Source organism: Coenobita brevimanus, chromosome 26, assembly GCF_032717465.1.
Source record: "Coenobita brevimanus isolate Jiangsu-jjx chromosome 26, ASM3271746v2, whole genome shotgun sequence".
In the NCBI taxonomy this organism is placed as follows: Eukaryota; Metazoa; Arthropoda; class Malacostraca; order Decapoda; family Coenobitidae; genus Coenobita; species Coenobita brevimanus.
In genome coordinates this window covers 18,633,732-18,642,821 of record NC_136979.1, presented here as the reverse complement: position 1 = coordinate 18,642,821, position 9,090 = coordinate 18,633,732, and the positions used below count along the sequence as shown (strand labels likewise).

The 9,090-nt window shown below is 38.8% G+C and overlaps 1 pseudogene; it reads left to right on the top strand.

The window, feature by feature from the left end:
- The first annotated feature begins 3,008 nt into the window (after positions 1-3,008).
- LOC145394251 (5S ribosomal RNA) lies at positions 3,009-3,127 on the top strand (annotated as a pseudogene).
- The last annotated feature ends 5,963 nt before the right edge of the window (positions 3,128-9,090 follow it).

Below are 9,090 nucleotides of genomic sequence, written 5' to 3'. Positions count from 1 at the left end.
CTTGGTGTCCAGTCAGTCAACCTCTTGCTCCATCGATTATCCCTTGTTCTTGCTACATGGCCTGCCCACCTCCATTTCTGTTCTTTTATAACTTCTATAATATCTTTGACTTTAGTCTGCTGTCTCACCCAAGTTGATCTTTTCCTGTCTCTTAAAGATATTCCCAACATTGACCTTTCCATTGCTCTCTGAGAACGAATTAATTTATTTTCCATCGATATTGTCAGTTTCCAAGTCTCACAACCATACGTCATAGCTGGAATTATACGTTCGTTATATACTTTTCGTTTCATACAAACTGGCAAGCTATTTTTCATAATGTCTCGATGTTTATCGAAAGCTTTCCATCCAATTGTAATGTGTTTTTTTATTTCGCTATCATTATCTTTCGTTAATTTTAGTATTTGTCCCAGGTAATTGTACTCCTCAACTTCTTCAAGAATTTCCCCACTTATTCTTATGACGCTCTTTGGTGTTTGAGGATTAAACATTACTTTAGTTTTACTCTGGTTCATCTTTAGCCCTACTTTGAAACTTTCTCTGTTCAGGTCATTTAACATTTCTTGCAATGTCTCTGCTGTTTCTGAGATTAGGACAATGTCATCTGCAAATCTTAAATGGATTAGCTTTTCTCCATGAATGTTCATTCCTTTCTTTTCCCAGTCTAGCTTTCTGAAAATACTTTCTGGGCATGCTGTAAATAACTTTGGTGAAATTGTATGTCCCTTACGCACGCCCTTCTCAATGTTACTTTTCTCTGAGTCCTTATGTAATTTAACTGTAGCAGTTCCCTCTTTATATGTTTCCGAGCAGTTTTACATTGTTCTCATTCACTCCTTGTTCTCGCAATGAATTTATAATTGCTATGTGCTCCACTGAGTCGAAAGCCTTTTCGTAATCAACAAAACCTAAGCACAATGGTTTATTATATTCTGTAGTTTTATCAATTAGCTGATTCATTGTGTGCAGATGATCAGTAGTCGAGTACCCGCTTCGGAATCCTGCCTGTTCACGAGGTTGGTTTTCCTCCAAATTTGTAGCTATTCTGTTTGTAAGGACTTTAGTGAACAGTTTGTAATTGACTGATAGCAAGCTAATGGGTCTATAGCTACTAAGGTCTTATGAGTCGCCTTTTTTATAAAGTAGAATAACAACTGCATTATACCATGGTTTGGGAAGTTTCTTCTGTTTTATACATTGGGTAAATAAGTGAGCAAGCCTATTTTGTACTTCTACTCCTGCATCCAACAGTAAATCTGCTACTATTCCATCTTCTCCCGGAGCCTTCCCTCTTTTCATATTTTTAAGAGAAATATTTACCTCGTCTGGTGTTACCTCAAGTATTTCACTTGTGTCAACAGAAAAGTTAGCTATTGGTATTACTGTCTTTGATGCATACAGTTCTTTGTAAACTTCTTCAACACTCTTCAACATCATATCTCTGCATTTAATGACTTCACCGTTTTTGTCTTTTAGTGATGTAATTTGTTGTTTTCCAAGTGCCATTTTATTTCGGACCTGTTTCAGACTTTTTCCTTTTTTGATGGTTTCTTTGGTTTGATCCATGTTTCTCTTTCTTTTTTCTTCTCTTTGTCTTTTGTTGATAAGCTTATTTAATTCCGCTCGTTCTATTTCATCTTTCTTTGTTTATACTTTCATTACCTTTCTTTTTTTCATAAGCTCAAGTGTCTTCTCTGAATACTTCCCGGCTTTGGTTGTATTAGGTTTTCCTACTACCTCCGCTGATTCTTTTAGCACTTTTGTTAGTCTGTCATTCAGCATTACTGAGAGCCTGAAATCTGTTCCTTATTTCCAACTGAAAAGCTGCTTTGTTTTCGCTGATTTTTAATGGGCATATCTTTTTATCTTTAATCATCTTCTTTCTTTCACTTTTGAAATTGAATCTTGCTGTGCAACCCACCATTCTATGGTCACTTCCAATATTTGCTTTGTTGACAACTGTGACATTTGTGATCGTGTTATTCTTATTTGCTATAATGAAGTCGATTTCATTCTTTGTTTCTCCATTTGGGCTTCTCCAGGTCCACTTTCTCCCTGTTCTTTTGTGAAAGAATGTATTCATTATTCCTATGTTAAACATTTCTGCAAAGTTTACCAACATTTCTCCTCTTTCGTTCGTTTCTCCCACTCCAAATTTTCCCATACATGCTTCTCCATTTTTTGATTTTCCAACTTTTGCATTGAAGTCTCCCATGAGTATAGTATAGGTGGTCTTTTCTTCTTCCATAATCTGGGAGATATCATTATAGAATGTTTCAATTTCTTCATCTGAGCTCTGAGAAGTTGGTGCATATACTTGTATCACTTTCAGGGTATATTTTTTGCACAGTCTAATTACAACCACTGCTGCTCTGTCAGATGCACTGCTGAATTTAATAATGTTGTCTGCAAGATTTCTGTTAATTAGAAATCCTACACCACTAACTCTTTTCATTTTCCCTTCCTCTGTGGTAAAATAGGTGGCCACTGACATTTAGCTGAATTACTTTTTCTTCTTTTCTGTGGGTCTCACTCAAACCTACAATATCCCAACCAATGTTTTCCAGTTCAGCCATTAACTTATCAAGTTTGTAATCTTCAGCGAGGCTTCTTACATTGTGTGCATAGATCTTCATGGATTTAAGAGTTTTATATATATATATATATATATATATATATATATCATGGATTTAAGAGTTATATATATATATATATATATATATATATATAGACGGGGTGGCCAAGGGCTTAGAGTTAAATGTTTTACAGAGAGGGGCACTAATCCTTCACCAACCCCACTTCACACGTAGGGATGCCAACAGCATCTGGTGTTCCCAGGCGGTCACCCATCCAAGTACTAACCAGACCCAACGTTGCTTAACTTCGCTGATCGGACTGGAAGCGGTGTACTCATATATATATATATATATATATATATATATATATATATATATATATATATATATATATATATATATATATATATATATATATATATATATATATATATATATGAGTACACCACGTTGAGTACACCGCTTCCCGTCCGATCAGCGAAGTTAAGCAACGTTGGGTCTGGTTAGTACTTGGATGGGTGACCGCCTGGGAACACCAGATGCTGTTGGCATCCCTACGTGTCAAGTGGGGTTGGTGAAGGATTAGTGCCCCTCTCTGTAAAACATTTAACTCTAAGCCCTTGGCCACCCCGTCTGGGATGCATGGCGTCTTGCAATGAATGAATATATATATATATATATATATATATTTATGTGTGTGTGTGTGTGTGCACTGGCAGGAAAACAACACAGAATGCCTGAAATACTTTTTCCATTTATCAGCATATGCAGTAGCACATACTTTGTAGGGATGGCTCTGGTTTCACTAATGTCACGAAGTGTACATAAGGCATAAGGGCTGTCACATGAACACGCTTGTGAAGCCATCTGTATGAGACCAAAAAAAAAAAAAAATAAAATAAAAAATAAATAAATAAATAAATAAATTCAACTAACCTTCGTGTAAGCCGAGAACTCTGGTCTTAAAAATATCGACTTCCTTCTTCATAATCATTTCTTTCTTTCTTTCTTTCTTTCTTCTTCATCCGCCGTAACCCCCAAACGAGGAGTCGTACACGAGTGTGTTATGTACCAAAATGCTTAGGAACAATTGGGGATGTTCCTTCCATACAAGTTATTAGAGGAGCATTGAACCTTCAGGTAAGCAAGTGACAGCTTAAACATTCTATATCATTCGGAGGCCTTCTCAGATATGTTTAACTTCCCGGATTCGTGTTGTCCCATTCCACATACTGTAAGGCCAATGGACGGAAAAGAAGTCCATGGTGGAACAAAGGTCTATGGGAAAAGTGTGTTCGTGGGGGATGTAGATCCATGAGGAAAATATATCCAAGGGAGACAACAAGGAGGGTAAAGAGGTCCGTGAGGGAAAACAGGTCCAAACCATGGGAAAAACAGGTCAGAGGGGGATATTTGTCACTGGAGGAAGAGATCCCTGTTTAGAAACAGGTGTGTGGTAGCCTAGCTGCCACCGAGGGGGTGTAGTCATAAACGAGTTTAGGTTCTAGTAATGTATAATATGTATTTGGTGGCAAGATTATTTTTTAAATCATAAACTAGAACCCAAAAACTTTTTTCAAAAATGAATGCCAAGAGGTGGGGCCGAAAAAGTGCAGAAACAAGACATGGAAAAAACACAGACAAAAGACCATTTGGAACGGGGGGAGACTCAGAGTTTTATACCCAGTACTACATCTTACCAACTACAAACGTTTTGTTAGCACAGTGTGGAGTGTAGTAATGGGTTTAAAACTTTGAATATCCTCCTATCCTAAAGTTATGCTCTCTTGTTTCTGTGTTTTTACATATATTGTTTGTGCGCTTTTTTCGTTCCTACATCTTAACAATCATTTTTTTTATTTTTTTAGTCGATTAATCTGAATCTTGCTACTGAAGGCTATATGGGTTTCAATCCTTTCAATTGACTGGCTCTCAGTATGAGGAGAATTCGTGTAACAGAAAGCTTGCGTTTCCATTTCCAGCCTTCTGCCCTGTAGCTACACGTAATATTAACAGGCGTGTGTGCAAATCTCAGATGTTGACCTAGGCTGGGAAAGTGAACAGTTGTATGAGAAACACAGTAATAAAATAGGTATCCGAAACAGACTCAGACAAATTTAAGTTCCTGCTTTGACAGGCACACTCAGTAGTTAGTTCCACTCGTATAATTGTCGGTTTCCCATGAACTCCGTAGATCTGATGAGTTGAACAAAAATACTTCGTGGGTATGTATGGAACACCATTTCCAAGAAGAAGATATATATACACTGAATACGAAGTAATTTTGTAATGGTAACAAAACTGGCCATACTGCTGTGCCACGGAGTCTGTTTTGCAACACCCCAACCGCTGTCAACAGGTCAACATTACTGGTAGCTACAGGGAACTAGACTGAACATGAAAACATGACAAGATTTCTCATTAATCCTTTATCAAACGCGAGCGGCCTTTCCATATTTTCTGTTATAATGAGTCTTTCACAGATTACTTTTTTTTTCTTTTTTCTTTTTTGGATTACCACAGCTACTGGGCATTTTTATAAACTTACTTCTTAAAGCTATAAATGTGGATTTACAGTGCGTAATTATTCCGTAGACGTCTACCAGTTGCTGGCCATATCTAACGTTCCTGACACACGTTTTTGAATGTGAAAGTTGGCTGTCAAACGCAAGTTAGGTTAGGCTGGATTAAGTTAGCTTAGGTTAGGTTTGGCTTGGTTAAATCAGTAAGTTTGCCATAGCTTTGACACGGTTATTAGTGCTTTCTTTTGCATACGTTTGAGCATATTTGATACACAGACTCATCCAGTCGGTTCGATGGCGGGTAAAGAACGAGGCCAGTCGGAGAGATCGTTGGTTAACACTGCCTCGGGCGGCCTGACCATTTTTTTTTTTCCCAGTTACTTCTTGCAGTCAGAATTCAACAAGTAACCATCTGTGTTGCGTATGTACCAAAATTACTTACCTTGAGATAACGAGTTTTTAAATATCTGGATCAGTGACGTCCTATTTCCAAATTTCCTGTTGGAATGAAGTGTTGACAGGATCCTCTGTTATTTTTTATAGGTTAGCGTACATACCGGGCTTTTTTAGAACGTTGGTCTATAAAAATATTCGTAAATGGGGGGTTCCATTACTGTACAGTACGTAATGCGGCGCACATCATATTATGTTTTACGGATCATGAAGTGATTTTTTTTTTATGTAATCGCCAAGCGCAGGTTTACTAACCTGTATCATATTTTAATGGATGTCTCCTGTGTGATGTATATAAAGATTTGCTTTATGACTGCAGCTACCCTCGCCATCACAAGGTCGCGTGACGATTGCGCCATGATTAACGAACGCTCTTAACTCACGATACTGTTTTGGCGCAAGTTTTACGTAATGCACATTTTAGTTTGCACTAGGTTAGGTAGGTTAAAATCATTGTTGGGTCTAAGGGGCGAAGCCCCTCCAGTTAAGTTTCAGCGCTTCCAGTTAGGCTTCCACTTCTATTTATGGTTTTAAATTGTATACCTTTGAGTTTGTTTTGGTGTGCTGACGCCATGTCCGGTTGGCGAGATCGGCAGTAAACACGCTATTGGGGACGTTCGGGCGGCTGTCTGTCTTATCACTTAACTAGGCATATTTCGATTCTTCTCCAATATTTGCCAATCGAAAATCAAATGTTAATCACCTGAGATGTATCTAGTACTAAAATATTTCTCCTTGAGAACGTAGGTCTAGGAGAAAACAGCTGGAATCAGTGCGTCACTGATCTTAATATTTGCCGATGAAGAGCTTGTTAAATTATAGGAGGAATCGCCTTGTCCGTTTGGTAAAGAATTACAGACTTCTGTTACAGGGATTCTCCTCATTCTGTGAGCCAGTCAGCTGTATGCATTGTAACTCAAGCAGGTTTCAACTGCAAGTTCAGATAATTGGGCTATGGTATATTAACCATCTTTCCAGGTCTGCCTTTCTTATTTTTTTCTTTCAAGACCTGATCATGTTTTTTGAACCATACTTCAGTTTTATTTTGACTCTAGCTATATATTTATATACATAGGTGGCTATGTATAAATATAGCAACTAAGGGACACTTCATGATGCAAATATGGAACTGCAAACAACTTGCTCCAGACGAATGAATACAACTTAATAAATGCCTTTTTTTATGTGGGGGAGGAAGAATGGAATTACAATGTAGTATTTAAATCCTAGAGTTTGAAACATGTTATTTGTATAAAGTTACTCAGAGGTGAGATTGAAATATGTGATGAAATACAAGACATGTTATCGCAATGAAGAAGTGAATGTCAGCGAATCGAATCCTCTTAACCACTGAAGCCTCCTCATACGTCTTTATTCACCCTTAGATGATATTCCGCAGCTAAAGAAAACCCTTTCTAATTGAAATGTACAGTATATGTGGACTACATCTAACCCCTCCAGTTCAAAGATCTCTTCTCGTATGTATAAAATCGTTTGACGGTGGCACGAATTAACCAGGGAAAAGAATCATGGCTGTGTTGAGGGTAATACCGACTTTTCGAAGCCACCTTTGCCAGACTCACCATCTTGTTTCAATTCACCAGAACCCGTGAGGCAGGAAAGCCCACCAGCTCTAGATACTTTTCATACAAAGAAACGGTTAATGGTGACCGTACACTATGACTTTATCTCAGCTGACTAGTACCGTTTGTCGTTAGCTGGATTAAATACTACAGAGAACGTGAGCATTAGAGAGTTTAGTGACTTTATATACTTCGGCCCCGCTTCCCCCCCCCTCTCTCTCTCTTTCTCTCTCTCTCTCTCTCTCTCTCTCTCTCTCACACACACACACACACACACACACACACACACACACACACGACACCCAAATAGTCCTATATTTACATCCATACATATCCCCTCCTCCACATAAACACAACACACCTCACACTCCAGTCTTCATCCATACCTACACTCCCCTCACCTACACCCTCATTCGACATGTACACCCATTTAGGAGGAAAAAGGTAGGAAAAAAAATCATCATCATCATCATCATTATCATCATCATCATCCCAACCTCTTTTTCCCACCCAAGTTTGGTGTATAAAGAAATGATAGGCAAACTAACCAGACTGAGCTCTTACATGACCACAAGTAATTTTCCCATTACCTCCGCCAAGGAGGTTATGTTTTACCCCGCGTTTGTCTGTTTGTTTGTTTGTTTGTCTGTTAGCAGGATTACTCGAAAAGTTATGAACTGATTTTGATGAAATTTTGTGGAAGGGTGGGCCATGGCCAAGGAAGAAATTAATTAATTTGGGGGAAGGATCCGAAGTATCCAGCACAGTATCTCCAAGAGTTCTCGATGAATTTCAGTGAAATTTTGTAGAAGAGTTGGCCATCAGCCAAGGAAGAAATTAATAAATTTTGGGGCGGTTCCGGATCTGGATCCTATATCCACGGATCTGGATCCGGATACTTTTCAATGGCAATGGCATTGGCGGAGGTATGCACTCTCCGAGCGCTTTCTATTTACTTTTGTATTTCATTTCAACCATTCAGGACAAATCTTTATCTTTTTTTTTTCTTGTTATATCTCCCAGTTACAACCCAACCGACAGCCACATTTCTCACACTCTTTTCCATTACACATTTTCATTGATACATTCATACCTTTCACTCACACTCACACCAAAATTCCTTCCACCTGCACCCAACGTTACCTGCACGTCACTCACACCCACATCTATATCCACATCATGAAGACCCTCACACACACTCATATTGCACTCATCTACCAACACTCACACCCACCTACTCCCACAATCACCTATACAGACGCCCTCTTCCACTTCGTCGTGGCGAGGCGATGTCAACCGCAAGGGAACATCGGCTTACTGCACGGAACGGTCCTGAAGGAGTGGTTGCTTGCTTGTGGTTGCTGGGTCTATTCAGCCACACAAACTGAGTTTGATCGACAACAACACCCACTTTACACCTACATTCACATTCACTTACACACGCACCTCCAACTACTCCAACGTCCCAAACCAACACCTACTTACATCGACACATTCAGAGTGGGCGATAAAAGAAAATAGATGGACCTGGAGGCGAAATATTCCGACCAAGGCATCTACATTGAATGCCTCCCTTAAACTTGATTTGAAACAATAAATGGTCCCAATAATTGATTTTTGACAAAAGATGCAACCCGCGGGCAGTGTATGACCTGGTTATACACCCTGTTTATATTCATTTTCAGATCCGTTGTTAGGTTGTTGCTGTTTACCTCACCATTCACTTTTGTAACTTGTCCCCAAATTCCCTAAAGAGAACAACGTCGTCATCGAATGGAAAACTATCTAAACTCAGTGAAATTATATTTCCTCAGCTAATGCTTTCGTAATCATCATCATTATCATCATTAGAAAGGTCATGCAGTGCGATGAGAAAGCAAATAAGTGCGGAACTATCGAAAGTTCAATGAAACTGGTCAAACATTCATTTATCACTCAAGCTTTCACTCACTGGCA